Source organism: Heliconius melpomene, chromosome 13 (genome assembly GCF_056956725.1).
Source record: "Heliconius melpomene rosina isolate 202511_hmr_F chromosome 13, ASM5695672v1, whole genome shotgun sequence".
Lineage (NCBI taxonomy): Eukaryota > Metazoa > Arthropoda > Insecta > Lepidoptera > Nymphalidae > Heliconius > Heliconius melpomene.
The window spans coordinates 452315-468869 of NC_140401.1; the positions used below are offsets into that span (position 1 = coordinate 452315).

At 32.2% G+C, this 16555-nt stretch overlaps 1 long non-coding RNA gene across 1 annotated transcript in view; it reads left to right on the forward strand.

Moving 5' to 3' along the window:
- The first annotated feature begins 1143 nt into the window (after positions 1–1143).
- Positions 1144–16555, forward strand: part of LOC146532374 (uncharacterized) — a 131344-nt gene continuing 115932 nt past the window's right edge. The window contains exons 1-2 of the long non-coding RNA XR_014878661.1: positions 1144–1458; positions 3398–3440. This is a non-coding gene — a long non-coding RNA (uncharacterized LOC146532374). The remainder of the gene's footprint in view (positions 1459–3397; positions 3441–16555) is intronic.

Here is a 16555-nt window from a genome sequence, read left to right on the forward strand (position 1 = left end):
TACATTGTGTATTTGTGAAGGAATTTGGACAGAAAATGGGGAAGGTTGTAACACCAACCGGGATAACAATATCCCCTCAGTTGCAGTATCTTGCACATATATAGTGTAAATGTTATTTTTATTTTGTTCTGGCATTGATGAGTTCTGCCATTTTATTTTATTTTTTTTATTTATTTATTAAGGACAACTAACAAAACATACACCTAATCGGATATTACAAACATGTCTTAAAACTATTGGCTCAGTGTTGCTTTACTTATAAGCTGCCACGGTATGATTAGGGACAGTTATGTACATAATATACTAAAATTAATTACTTACATATACTTCCATAACTATTATTAAAAATATATATATGTATATAATTTTCTCTTATGTAACAAAGTTGTATGGACTGGTCGAGTTATTTCTATTAGGTGGTTGTATGGACTTCTGGCGCTTAAACTCCAGAGTGTGTCATCATGTGGGTGGTCCGTCTAACTGAAACTGGGATCTGGTCGACATATTCTGTTACGGGGCCGCGTATGACGTCTAAAAATTTCGTAGTACTTAAGTTGCCGTCAATAAAAACTGGCACTATTATTGCATTTCTATGAATTCCAGCTCACACATTGACAGCAAATCTGTATTGATTATATATATCTCGGTTCCAAAAGCCATTGAGTGAAAGTGCTCTCGTCAGTCCATAAAATATTAAATACAAAATCTGAGTCGATGTTGACATTGTCTAGCAGGGGAATCGGTGCGGCGTGAGCGGGGGATGTCAAAATTGATTTTTAATATTGATTGATTGTTTAATATAACACTATAGTTCATAATAAACTTAGATTATATTTTTTACGCGTGATTTGATATTATATTTTATATTTATTACATTTATATACTATTTACAAATAATTACTAAATATTAGTTTATTTCGTATTAAGTTTTCGTAGGTTCCCGTGTAACATTATAAGACTCATTTCTATTTAATTTTTATACGATTTTCTATCAAAATAATTAAACAAATATAAATAATAATGAAAATCTTAATAATTAAACAAATTTAAAAGTATGTTCGAGAAGTATTTTAATTAATGGCAACTATTACAATGTCTTTAATTATCTGTGTAAGAACAGAACTAAGCCGCGGAACGGCTAAGTTTTGTTGTATTTACATTATTTTGTTCAACTGAATAATTATTAAGTGTTTTAAATTAATTTTGGATGTTGTTTAATATTAATTTTATCATTAATCGGATTTCTAAAAATCGTGATGAATGTGACATGTAATTACTGAGTATTTTTCTCAAATGTGAAACTATTGTGTGTTAGTATTTGAGTGTAGGTACTATCAAAACATACATTCTTTTAAGACATTTCAAACAAATGTTGAGTTTTTAATATTACTTTTGATGTAAATATTAGTGCTAGTAAAAGGACAATGCGACAACGACGATGAAACACTAATGTTAAATGTAAGTACCTATCTATCGTAGAATATAATTTTGTGGGCGGTGCAATAATCATGCATTATTTCTAAATAATTTCATAATAAAGGAGATATAATAAATAACCTTAAAGTAGGATTTTATTAATCAATCTTAATAAGATCTTTTTATCTTTAGCATGAAAAAGAACGTTCTTTCTCGTTCGGTAATGTTTTGACGGATGAAAAGTAGAAGTTTGGCAACGCTTAGTAGTATTTATTTAGTAATATGTGTATGTGTGCGTCACATGAAATATGGATATGGAGAAAATCGTAAATAATAAAAAAAATATTGAGGCATCTTGATAAATTTTACCCTATATGCAGTTTCAGTATAAATTAATTTTTAACAAAAAGAAAAACCGACTTCTAACAACGAACTAAAAAGTGAAAAATAATTATATAAAGATTTTATAATTTTGAAGTCGGTGTCAAATCTAATTACTAAGCCTTTTTGTTTTACTTTGCACCGACTTCAAAATTATAAAATCTTTATATAATTATTTTTCACTTTTTAGTTCGTTCTTAGAAGTCGGTTTTTCTTTTTGTTAAAAATTAATTTATTTTACGATTTTTAGTGATGGGTAGATCTTAAAATGATGCTTCTTGAACGAGTGGTGATGGTGGTGGTAGTGGTTGTCAACGAGTGGTTGTGATTGTTCTATGTAAAACTTCATTTAATTAGGTATTATTTTTGTGCAAAGTTACATTTTGGTATATTGACAAGAACCTACATAAAAAGTATTCGGGTAAATTCGGAATCTCCCTTTTTTGAAGTTGGTTGAAAATGAGAACATCCTCTTTTTTGAGATTGGTTGAAAAGAAATGCAACGATCAGGAATCTCATTTCTGACATCAATTTAAAAAGTTTTTGTTTGTAACTATTACAGTATAATCAATTTTTTACCAAAAAAAAACAAACTTTCTCAATTTTCTCCGGATTCCATAATCGAAACCTAACCAAACTTTCACAAAATTATCCTTGAAGTGTATCCTTTCAAATAAAAAAAGAATCATCAAAATCGGTTGGCGCGACATTGACTTATTCGGCTATTAGTCGCGCACATGCCTAATGCAAATTTAAGACTTATGTGATTTTCTCATGGATATCATTGTCAGACATGGACCAAAAAAAAATGGGACCATTCGGGAAGCTATACCTTTCAAACAAAAAAAAAATTATCAAAATCGGTTCACCCAGTTAAAAGTTATGAGGTAACAAACATAAAAAAAAAAAAATACAGTCGAATTGATAACCTCCTTTTCTTACAGAAGTCGGTTAAAAAGGAGCGTTGCCTCTTCCGTCTTGTATATATATATATATATATATTTTATTATTGTATTTTATATTATAGAATAGTTGATAGTAATTGCAATAGTTATTAAGGGTTGTTGCTTGTTTTTTATTTTCATATTATTCGTATTTTTAGTTTAACAGTACATATTTATATAATTTAATAAATGCAAATATAAGGAATATATATAATGCATCGTCTCAAAAATTGTATGAAATTGGGGTGTATACGGTAAACGGAGAGTCTTAACATTATGGTCTCTCTGCCTTGATACATGTAGGATAGAGCACAAAGGTTTAAACAATAGAAAAAAAAACATAACTTTAATTAAGCCGTTAAACTGTCTGAGCAAATACAATCACAGAAACTCCAGATATTCCAACGTGACATCAATTATATTCGCATATTATAATAATTTAATAAATGTCTGTAGAATTATTAAGCGTTCGTTACGAAATCGCAGTATAAGAGCTTCGATACATTTTTTCACGGCTCTGTGCGTGCCATACATTAAAGAAGGCAATTTGACTGCGGTTGAAGGGAGGTCGTAACAATTGCTTCATCAACTAGAACTGACCTGGCTGTTTTTATTATAAAGAGTTTGGAAAGTATGTAAATTCTATATTTTCACAGATGCGGCCGTCGTATGGCGTGATGGTTATGGATTCATTCTAAGGTATGTGTTATTTTTATTATAAAGGCTTCTTTTACTCAGATAACAAGACAAAGCGCAGCGTTGACTTTCATTACTCAACTCAAACTTCGCTTCAACAATGTCTCGAAAATTGAGGGGAAAAGTGGGAAACTGAATGTCTTCACATTAGATTTCCTCTGCTTACCCTGCTATGCAGCAAAAAGCGTAAAACCAAAAAAATGTTACATATTCACTTATAGACTTCTGAATATTCTTTGACATTTTGACATGTGATCACAAATTTCCCAAAAGTGTAAGTAATATTGTGACGAAAAGTTCAAGATTCAACAAAATCGACTTAGATTACTTTGAAGGAGAAACCCATAATACAATATACAGGTATCTGAAATGAGTTTATTATTTTTTTCTCAATTATTTGAAATGTCTACAATAGGATATTTTTGACTTGCTATTTCTACAGAAATTTCTGATACACAACCATAATTTAATATCGTTTGAAGCAGAAGCGAAACAGTTTAAAAATGGTCTGCCAAACTCCGTCCACCAATTATATGGCTATCTCAAAGTCTAACTGAATAAAACTCCGCGTCTTTTCATCATTTTCACGCGGCAAACTTTTAGTTACTTTTTGTGAGAACTTCTGATTTACGACCGACCCGGGATCCCTCACGGAGCGTAATAAAGGACTTTAGAAAAACCCAGCCAAATTATTTTCTCCAATGAGAGCGTAGTGTTGATGCGAAAATTAAGTGGTTCTTGGTTGAAAATTTGCTTTAGGGATATTTCGTTATTTTATGAAACGTTATTAATTATTGTGCTTTAATTTTGTATGAAGATTTTGATCATAACGGGATTTAAACCTGTCTTTTTTAAAAAAGCCTGACATAATTAAGTGGCCTAGTGTCATTTTTAGGGTTCCGTAACCAAAGAGTAAAACCGTAATCATTTCATCAAATATCATATTCTAAGTAAACTTACAAGAGTTATAAGGTTACTGTTTTAATTTTTAAAATAATAAAAGAAGTGTAATGAATACTTTTAAAAATATTTTTTTTAGCTTTTGTTTAGTGTATTTCGTAGTTATCTCTTAATGTTATTTTTTTCTGGGCTGGCTGGCCTTTTCCGTTAAAACAACAAATTTAACAATTTATTCAAATATTTAAGCTCCATAAATACGATCTAAGCAGTTAACACCGTATACCGCGATGCAGTAAAAGTAGCTAACCCGTTGAATATTTTAGTATACTTGCAGACTTTGCCTATACATACACATATTTCTATGTATTTTTGCAGATACTTTTATATTGTAACATCTTCTGCACAGTCTAAATAAGCGGGTTTCTGAAAATATTGTATAATAGATACTTAATATAATAGTTACTCCAGCATATAATAATTCACCATAAATTGGGCAGATAGTAGACAAGTGGGAGCCTTAGCACTAGGCCTTAGCACTGGGAGGCTAATGCATACAAAATAAGACATTTTCTTAGCATTGGAACTTAAAATTAATTTACAATGGAAAATTATTAAAATTTACATTGGTAAATTCCATTTTTTAATCCCAGTAGGAGTTCCGGGAAAATTTTTCTAGTCTTTTACTAGTGAAATATTTATTATATTTTCATTTCTTTGCTCTGGTATCGAGGCAAAGCGCGGCGCTGAGTTCTGCTACCCAACACGCAATGCCTCCAGAATTCGGCGGAAAATGGAGAACGGAGTGTCTTAACACTAGGTTCCCTCTGCTTACCCTGCTGTGTGCGGGATACAGCGTGAAGCTTTCTTAGTGTTCCTCTTCACTTCCTCACCAAGCTAGATGTCAGGTTTCGAGTTTCACCTGTGCATTATCATTTAGTAACAGAAACGTCTTTATATATTTATTTTAGTATCATGTGAAAAAGGCAATTTTAATTAATTTAATTATACTTTTTTTTTAATTATACCTAGATTATTTATCAGTAAAGTTAATCAATTTTACTGATAAATAATCTAGATATATTAAATATAAAAATATTTTTCTATCCTTAGTGTGGAAAACCTTCCCTCCGCCTAAAAAAATTATTTATTAAACCTTAAAAACTAAAGCTTCCGCATTTCATAATGAACGTAACCCACTTCGTTACTCCGTTTACATAACTCTTTACAGCGAACTCGTTTCCGCTCGCTATTTTCTAACTGCAGCTTAATTTTGGTAATTCTTATTACTTCAATCGTGTTATAAACGTACAATGAGATGAATAAAACTATTAATTGTAAAAAAAATTAAAAATATCCTTTATATAAAAAGCTCTGTTTAAGGAGCAAATATAAATATTAAATATTTCGTTTACTCGAGTAAGAATCGAAATCACAATCTGTTTTGTTGACTGCCGCACGCTTGTAGCACTGCTCTACGACTGGCCTCAAATTTATACATTAAAAACTTTGAGAGCAGAGTGGTATAATGAGAAGAAAACTGTAAAAACTAATCAGCATTGTGAATATGCTGTGTAGGGTGTCCCTCGCGTTACAGGGCCTTTGAAATGCGCATTAACGCTCGCCTACACTTCCCGATATCTGCACTCTACCGACACCAAATTTCATTCTCAATTTTCTATCAAATTGAGAATCAGTGCAATAAATCGAAACAAGAAATAAAATTTCTTCAATAAAATAAATAAAACCTTGGGAATATATAACTTTGACAATATGTAATAAATATTGTTGACTGTAAATGCAACACTTGTGGGTTTGATTCTCATTCGGGGCAGTGAGATTTTTTTTTATATTCTTAATTGCACATAATTTAATACATAAAAAAAACAATAGGCGGGCTTAACGCTAAAAAGCATTCATTTTTCTGTTTTCAAGACAAAGCCTGTATTAAGGATTCGCCACTCAACACGCAATGACTGAACGAAATGTAAGAACACAGTGTCTTAACTCTAGGTTCCTTTTGTCGACCCTGCAAGCTGATGAGCGGAATAAATATTTTATAGGTTTGAAAATATTTATTATATATTTAATAATAAATATTTTCAAACCTACGCACATCTCACTACAGGTAAAATAAAAAACTCCATCCCTTAGCAAAGGCAATCTTCAAATATTCTTATACGATCAGAACCAATTCAGTAAACCAACCTTTAACGGTACCAGTATTCCATCTGTATATCAGGGGCCTATCGGCAAAAAACACTTCCATCCGTTATATTTCTGATCACGACTTAATCGTAAATATGAAGGGTTGGGTAGCGCACCTTATGCCAGCTATTGCAAAAAGAGTGTGCTCTCTCCATAAAATATATCTAGGGGATTCCAAAGGCAGATTCTGGTAATGGGACGCGAAATAACTTTACAATTAATTGGTATTATTTGTATTTATATATAAATCGATATTTTGGAGGCCAATTGTACTAAGCGTAAACGCAATAGGCTGTTAGGTCAAATACCACTAGAAAGGAAGGAAGTTAAATATTTAATATTTTCATTTCTACGCATTAACAAGACAAAGCGCGGTGTTGAGTTCCGAAACTCAACAAGTAATATCTGCCGAATTTGGTGTAAAATTTGTCATTGTCATTCCATACATTGTTTGGTGTAAATGTGTCATTTCATCTTGTTTTTATCAAAATTTCTAAGTATGTCAATTTTCTATTATCAGAATAACACCTCTAATTAATAATAGGTGCTACAACAAATAAATAATACTAGCTGTTGCTATTCGAAAAAGACACTATTTACACAAAACTTATATATTAAAACATAAAGATATATATACACGTACATATTATATTCTTACAAAATCCTCTCACACCGTAATAAGGACGCTTGTTACTTATTTATATATGTGAAAGGCTTTCCTTCGCATATGTTTCTGGCTGTTTTATTCGCGTGAATAAAGTACGCTGGGTTTTTTCCCCTTTTGAGATATTTTTACGGATTAATTAGATGGCTGCCATAAGCCTGACGAGATGAATAACATATAAGAATTGTTAAAAAAATGCTAATAAGCATGTGGGTTTTTTCATTGTCTCGTGGTGAGCTCCGAGTATGTTCGTACATACGTACATGTGCATCATGACGCAGATTTTGTACGGCTTAATGTAAAACAAACGAATATTTTTATGTAATGTTATAAAGTGTGGGTTTATTTCGTAATCACTATTCATCTAAGAATACTGTTTGATAAAATATAAAAATAGGTATAAATGTTTTTTTTTTAAATCCGCTTATCCATTCAGGAGCCACGGTGCCACAGACACATAGATAGATAGACTTGTCAAACTTATGTCACAACAAAAGGGTTAAAAATAGGATAAAAAACGCACATTATCACAATACCTGTGCCTACTTGAAAAATATTAAATTAAAGATGAAAATTGGGTTGAGATAAATACGGAATTCCGCCATTGATTATTCACTTATATCTATATAAAAATACAATAAAATGCATTATTCCTACAGTAGAAACTTTACAAATAGCGCCTCAATATTATTGAAGTAAAACGAACAATAATGTTCCAATTAAAGCAGCTTGTTGTGAAATCACAGACTGACGATAAATTCACCGTCAGACACAATGGTGACTTTCCTTAACTTTTGGCCGCGAATAACGAGTTTTTAACTTTGTGGCAGAGCGAAAAATATCTGTGTGATTACGCATCGGCACAAGTGATAAGAGATTTGATGTTTTTTTTTCCGAGGGAACCTGGGAACTTAATTTTAAGACACTCTCTTCTCCGTTCAGGCACTTCCGTTTCCCATTTTCCGCTGAATTATTGCATGTTAAAAGGCGTAACTCAGCGCTGCGATTTTCTGGTTACCATAGAAAATGGCATTCCCCTACTGTGCGGTTTCGAAGGAATTTCCTTCCACGCGCTATGGAAATGTAGAATGGTGTACCCGCGGCAGTGTTTAAAGGTCGATACGATATAGGTACCTTCAAAAAAGTGTGTCTATCGTCACCGGCAACGCACCTGTGCCTCTTCTGGTGTTGCACGGGGTCGTGGGTGGCGGTGATCACTTACCACCAGGTGACCCGAACGCTCGTTTGCTCGTTTGATTATTTATTATATTTCCCCTGAGGCGTATAGAAAATTATCAGAATTGTATATAATGTAATAATTTAATTAAAAGAATGAATCGCATTTAGTGCAAACAAAAAATCAATTATGATTTGACCAATATTTGACCTGAGTTGATAGTGGATTATCTTTTATATGAAATTGTTTTATTGAAAATTAAATAACTTTTTGACCTGAGATTGTGTGTAGTCAACAAAACATTTTGATATGAATAAGAGATATAAATTATGAATATAAATATAAATTAAATAAATAACATTTTTTCCCCATCTGGTAAATATTTCTTTCATTCACTCTGTAACAGGGTAATCAGAAATAACCTGGGAATCTAGTCTTAATACACTCCGTTCCCCTTTCATACTTAGACACGTTCCTCACTTTAAAAATCACTAAAATAAATATAGTTAAAATATTATTATTACCCAAGTAGCAATAGATTTATAGTTATAGCAATTACAATCAAACAAGCTCTGATAGAATATAAAAGAAGCAGGTGAACCTGGGCGGGGGCCGCTAGTATTATACAAAATGATTTCGTTACTAAGTAACTCACAGACAACCTACAGAGAAAACTGAATCCAGAAAGTTAAATTTGACATGTAGGTAAGTGAGAGAGTGTAGAGGAGCACTAAGAAAGGTTTTCTCGAAATTCCTACAGAAACGGAAAAATTTAAATAGATTTCAGATTTTTGTTAAGGTTCATGCAAATAAATATGAGGCGCGCGACGACTAGTCGCCTACAAATTAGACCACACTCTAAGGGTGACCCGAGGAAATTACAGAAGGAAAACGGCTCTACTTTCAATAAAAATGTCGTCTTTATTTACGTTGAAGTTAGGCGTGTTAACTCAACCATTTCGCTGTTAGCACAACAACGATAATGAGACTGACCTATTCCAGTAATTGGGGGGTTAAAAAAAAGATAGTTTTTTATTAATTTCTCATTGATTTTATCTTCCATGTCATATTTCCGCGTACATACATTTCTATAAGATGGAAAGAGGGATTTCTTTATAACAACTATACTTATAAGTAACAGATAAACAGGTCATACGAAGTGAGATTTAAAAAAAAAGCTAATATTTTTTACATATTTATAAGATAGTATAAGAGAATTATTGTTTAAATAGTAGGTTAAAGATTACATTTGATCCATTTGTAAATACATAAGATTAGAGATTAGAGAATCTCCTTCTCCCAGTAATTGTACCTGTAAGTGTACACACAGGTAAACTTATCCGAGAGGAGGAGATTATATTCGTGGGACAAAGTCTAATCAGAGTGACAAGCAAAAAAATATTTTGAGCATGGAGAAGCTCTCGAATACACTGCGGCCACAGGAGTGTGCTCCTGCGCCACAAGTGTGCGAAGCGTCCTCTCGAGGAAATAGAATATTTGAAATGTTAGTGTCCTAGCCCTAGTAACGAGGCAATTCGCGGCGTTAAACTCTGCCACTCAATACGCAATGCCAGAATTAGGCGGAAAGTAGAGAACGATAGTGTCTTAACACTGGGTTCCCAAGTTCTCTCTGCCTACCCTGCTATGTGCGAGACACAACTTGCAACTATACATAATACAATTTAAGTTATAAAATATCAACCGATTTTTTCGTCATCATAAATCAGCCCCTCTCGGGATTAACGTAACGCTAACGTTTAGTCGTACATTTCTAGGAACGACCCAAATAAATTCACTTGAGTTTCACTCTATGTGTATGTGTTTGGACTTTAGTTTACGTAAACTTATAAATCTATTTTATGTGGTAGTGTTCTTATTTTATTATTGATATTTCAGTAGAAGCTAGACGTGGCACAAGCGTGCGACTGTAAGGGCCACCGTTGTGGGTTCGATTCCCACTCGAGGAAATGAAATATTTCAATTTCGTCGCTCTGGTAACGAAGCAAAGCGCGACATTTAGTACCCCAGCCACGTTGTATTCCTAATCTATATATGGACCGTTTATTTTGAAAGTGGTGTAAGTCCATTTTCTTTTGTTTCGAGAAAATTAAAGGTTAGTATGTCGATGATTATGCAATTTCATTTACCTACCAATTTTAAGTTGTTTAAAACATGGGTTTTTTTTGAGAAATTAAACACGGACTAGTTATATATAAAAAATTACATTAAATTAAGCATGAATTACGTGATAGCTCATTTTTTTCAAAAATGGACTTACACCACTTTCAAAATAAACGGTCCATATATAAAAGGACTTGTCCTCACTGACCGAGGTAAGACGCACGCACAGCCGTAACCGCTGATGATAGAAACGTGAAATTTGGACAGATGTTTACTTTCGTAATCTGGACATCCACTAAGAAGGGATTTTGAAAAATTTTAACCCTAAAGGGGTGAAGTAGGGGTTTAAAGTTTGTATGGAAAAACATTTAAATCGACACCGATTTTTATAAAATTTGAAATTTAGATTTTTTAGATTTTAGATTTAGATTGAATACGTATTTCATTGCTTTTTATAATTCTCCCCCTAAGAGTGCAAATAAGGGGTTGAAAGTTTGTATGGAAACATCTTTAAATGGCCACCGATTATTATAAAATTTGAAATTTTGACTCTTAAAAATATTTAATTGAACATGTGTTTTATGGTTTTTTAGAATTCACCCCCTAAATACGCAAGCGAAGCTGCGCGCGTCCGCTAGTAATTTATATAAGTAAAGATTAAAGACTTAAATTATAGCATTATATAGTGGTTGAGTCCTAAAGTCATTTCAAAGGCTAAAGTTTATAAATACTTAATACTTTACAGTTGAGTGGATTAATTTTACAATGCCTGACTGTATAAACATAAATGTTGAAGATTTTGCTATTGTGAAGTTAAATAGAACTTTAAAAAAAAATAGTTTCTTTATTGGTTGTTAGATATGGTAACTTTTTCTGCATTCCACAAAGCGTGAAGCTATGTATGTATGTTTGTAAATATTTTTATTTGTTACGAGTTTAACATGAAAAACATTTTCTTTAATAAAAAATAGAACCTACTACTATCATATTTAATAGCAACTTTAAACGTAAAATTCTACAATCTTTTAGCAAAAAAAGGGAAATTTCAAAAGTGGTAACCACTTTACAGAATAAAATGAAGTGCTCTAGAATTAGTAAGATTATGCTTTAAGAAACGTAGCTAGGTCATCACTTAGCCTGATGACATAGTTCCACCTTACATCAAAAGAATCACCTTTTTTATATAAAATTTTTTTTTAAACATATATTTTTAAATTAAGTTTTTCCTTATTTATAGGTAACTTAAAATGGCTAATTCCTATTGAATACACACCACTTACGTAATGTCTCGAAAATCGAGCGAAAAGTGGAGTACTGAGTGTGTTAACACTAATTTCCTAGACTTTCTCTATCATGGTATATGCGCGATGTAGCGTAAAGCTAAACAAAACTGTATCAGAAACATTCCTATAGAAACCGCCGAAACGATTTATCCATAAAAGATTGTATTTACACAGAATTTCAATGCTTCTTATCTGCAGGAAGTAAGACATAAACATCGGTGTAAATTGTTGTTATGAATCCCCCTTTTATGAATGCGAACGAGATATTGCAGTGAGCTTATTTAAAGTGTATATCTTTTACAAGCAGATGCTCGCGATTTTTTTTTATAAAATAATTCCTACGTGAAAGGAGGGACGGGATTTTGCATTTTACGTCGATAAATCCACGCAAACAAAGTTACGGGAAACGACTAGCTGATACTAGTCTAGTAGTATTATTATGTGATCATAAAAATTACGAGCTTTAAACAATATTATGCAATATTGAAAATGTGTAGTTATATAAAAATAAAATAGTTTTCAATAGAGTCATAAAATATTTATAATGTAGTTGTAGAATATATTACCCTGTCTGCTTATACGACATTCACCGCCGGTGCACGCTTTACATAAATGCATAGGATAGGTCACAAGCAACTACTATATAGCTATTGCACCTAGTTTAACTTAACTTTGTATAGAACTACTAAAGAAAACTGGTTAATGGGAAATGTTAAAAGGAAAAGGAAAATTAGAATCACTCTGCCTACCTTGCTATGCGCGGGATACAGCGCGGAGACAAAAAAATCGACGGTAGAAGAACTGAGTTGCGAGATTTGTTTTTTTAACATTACTATGTTAATGGCTTTAAATATCTTTTCGAATACTGTTTGTTAAAAAATATACAAAAGCATGAAATGAACTTAGAATGCAATACCATTGCGCTCTAACACACAACTACAATACTTGTTCTCATTTTAATCCACTCAAAAAGAAATGTTAAATAAAAAACACAAATTAAAGCTAATTTCGTTTTAAATTTCACATTTTCGCGATACGATGTGCATTTTCCACCACTTTCACACATTAACAGGCACTCGCTTCCGCTGGGCGACTCCAAAACGCCCTCGAGCCGACCGGGTCAACGATGGCCGTCAAAATTGTCACACGTAAAGAAATTTCTTCTTGAGCCCTAGCTTTGATATTAACACTTGTTAATTCGTTGGGATTTTGTAAGCGTATTTAGTAAAAAGCTATTTCCTATTACTTTATATGGTATTTTTAGATTTTACAATGTTACTTGTAGTTGAATATTTTTTATCTATATAGAGTGATTCGCTTACTCGCTTCGCTCGTTACACTTGCTGTAATGATAAGAAACATTTATAAAAATATAATAAATAGGTTTAAATACATAAATAATTTCCTTATAAACAGTTCACTAAGCTGATAAATTTTCAGTAGTGTTAATATTTGAAAATATTTTTGTTCATCATATGATCCACCTTAAAGACCGGTAACGCCCCTGTAGCTCTCCTCTCCTTTGGTGTCGGACAAAGTGTCTCAAAATTAAGTTCTCTCTGCATACCCTGCTAAATGGAGAAATACCTACATAAAGCTGCTTTTTTCGCTTATATAAATACTTTTATCGCAACGATAACTTCAACGCTCATTTCTACCAAAGCTTTATGGCAATACTATAAAATGTTCTATTTTTATTGTTACGTTTTTTATGAAGTATATTCCGTGTTTCTGATAACAGCAAGTGCTCACCTTAAGTATTCTTATCAATGTTTATGTGTTCCGAAGAACCGGTATAAAATCTTTTATAACTTTTAAATTTTTCATGTGAAATCTTTTAGGTGTTTGTTCAAGACCTCATTTTATGGTTTTGGCTTTTCAAGTATTTATTTGACGTTTTACATATTTTATACGACTGTGAATTTAGTATGGTGCAACGGTAGTATGGTATTTTGAAAAAAATATTTAATTAAATAAAACGTTTACATACTCATGTCACAGAAGTCCAACTACGAACCTTATTTTGCCAAATCCGTGAAATATAAAACATATTTATCATTATTTTCACAAAGTAGGTACTTGCCTCTAAAATATAACACAACAAATGTAATTTAAAGTACAAAATAGTCGTATTTTAATGTAACTTTCATTAAAATACAGGCTTAGATTATTGCGAATATTATAGAGAAGCCACCGATGTAAGCAGAAAAAGCTCCAACTTGATTTTCACTACTTTTAAGCAATGTCTCTATAATATATCGAATATGAAATAGAGAATGGAGTATCTCAACACTCGGAGAAGTTATAATATAATCTGTAACATACTTAAGGCTCAAAAGTCACTGTTTGTCAAATTAACGACTAAACTTACTAATTAGATTTCATTAAATGATTGCGTTCTTAATTTTTGCTCTTTCATGAAAAATCCAACAATTTAATAAATATTTAAGGCCGTTGACAGGCAGCGGCGCATTACGACTCCATTGAATGATTTTTTTTCATTTGCTCGCCGTAGTAACAAACGATGGCGTTGAGTTTCGACACTCAACACGATAGTTGAGTAGAAAGTGAGAAACACTAATTTAACTCGCTATCCTGCGTATATAAAAAGTGAAGCTAGTTTTTTTACAACTTTAGGTTAAAAAACATATATTTATATTATTCAGTATTTTTTAAAGTTTTTTAACTGTACCTACAAAAGGTAAAACAGAGCTAGTTCATAAAATTTCTAATCATTCTGTACTAGAAAAGTTCGATTCTTCGATATTAGCTTCGAAAATACTTTAAAAACCTCTAAAATTCTCTATGAAACGCTATAATAAATTTTACGTGAAATTGAGGTTCAGGTCACGTCTTCAATATAGCGATTGGTCTCGTGTTGCTATCAATTTTTCGTCTTACATTTAATTATTTAACGCTCTGTGGTATGTAGGGATTCCTTATTTGCATTTTTTTTTCTTCAATTTTTTATTTTATCTTCCTTCACACATATTTCATAATAGTGGGCCTGTGGGGATCTACGCCAGCTTGAAATAGAAATATTAATAAAGAAATTGAAAAGTAAAGATTCAGTCAATTCAGTAAAACAGTATAAAATAACGGTTACGGCAATTATCAAATTTGTCGAACTAAGTACTTTAAATTGATATAACTTTTTTATTTATGAACCGATTGTAATAAAATAAACCTTATATATTTTCCAGAATCCAATAGTGAAAACCGCATCTAAATCAGTTAAGCCGATTCTGAGATTAGCGATAACAGACGCACAGACAAACATGCAAAAAGTTTAAAAATCATTGTTTTGGGTTCTATTACGTTAATAAAGGTTCCCAATAACATTTTTTTTTAAATATCTTCCAAGTACAGAACCGACCCCCTTACGATTTTATTATAAGTATAGATATAACAGTATAGGAAAAAGCAGTTTAGTGTTAAAACAGTCCTTCATACATTACTCTTTTTGTGTCGGAATGTCGGAGTGTCTTTTAACGGAGATCCTTCTCTGTTATATGGGGAATACAGAGTGAAGCTAAAAACATATTTAATTCTCTAAGAAATAAGATACACTTAGATATAACAGCGCCCTCTAAGTGCTTTGCTTAGAATTAATATAAAAACATAATGAACGTCCTTTTGTAAAACTGACTAAGTAAATTAATATGTTATCAACATACAGCGATCTACAAAATTATAAATGAAATATTTTTAAATAACTTTGATTCGCCTAATATTATAAGTTCATCATCGTATCATTATAATTATTGTAAAAACTTTTTTTTAGAAACACATAATGCCTCCAGAATTAGACGGAAAGTGGAGAACGGAAGTTTCTTAATATAAGATTCTCAGGTTCCCTTTACTTACCCTGTTATGTGTGGAATACAACGTGGAGAAAAAAATAAAAATAAGTCAACTAATACTGCATAATATTTGTTTAAAAAAAATTGTTTAATAAATTTAAATAGCGCCATCTCTTAAAAAATCTTGGAAATAAATGGCATTTCATACTATTATTAGGTTCCTATCTAAACGCTGTCATTGTTGAAGAAAACCTTGTTTTAGTTTCTCAAAGCACGCTCAAAGCGCTATAAATAAAGAACTGAACTGAACTGTTTCTCAAAGACTATGATAGATGCCGCTAACAACCATTTGTTAAATTGGGTTCTTGCTATATACATTTTTATTTTTATTATTATAATTTTTAACCTGAACTTGAAAACTTAGTGTAGATATTCCGTGCCCGTACTTCATTGGAGTCATTTAATGATATATTAAAGTAGCCGTGCTTACAGTCACTGTTCCACTATACCCAGTGCCGGTTTTAGCACTACCGGCGCCCTGGGCGAAGTTTTTTCGGCGCCCCTTAACTACAATTCAATAACATACAAAAAAGGCAATGGGTACAACGAAATAACCGGATGGTTATTTAAAAAAAATAATGAAAAAAACTAATAAAATTTCACTTCTTCTAGCCTTTCTATCTGCGAACTATATTGAAAAACAGTTCTCAAGAAGACTCCCGGTAATCCGTAATCAAAGTCGACGATCACTTTGTTTTTTGGTTTTAGATCTTAGACCATTTTAAAAGGCATCAAGTCCCCTAAGCCGCACCGGGCAGCAAATACCGTAGCTACGCCACTGCAGCGAGGAGACATCTTTGTGCAAAGCGCCCTAAACGGGCGTCTACGGCGCCCTTTTTATCCGGCGCCCCTGGGCGGTCGCCCAGCCTCGCCCTAACCTAACGCCGCTAGAGACTATACCTTGA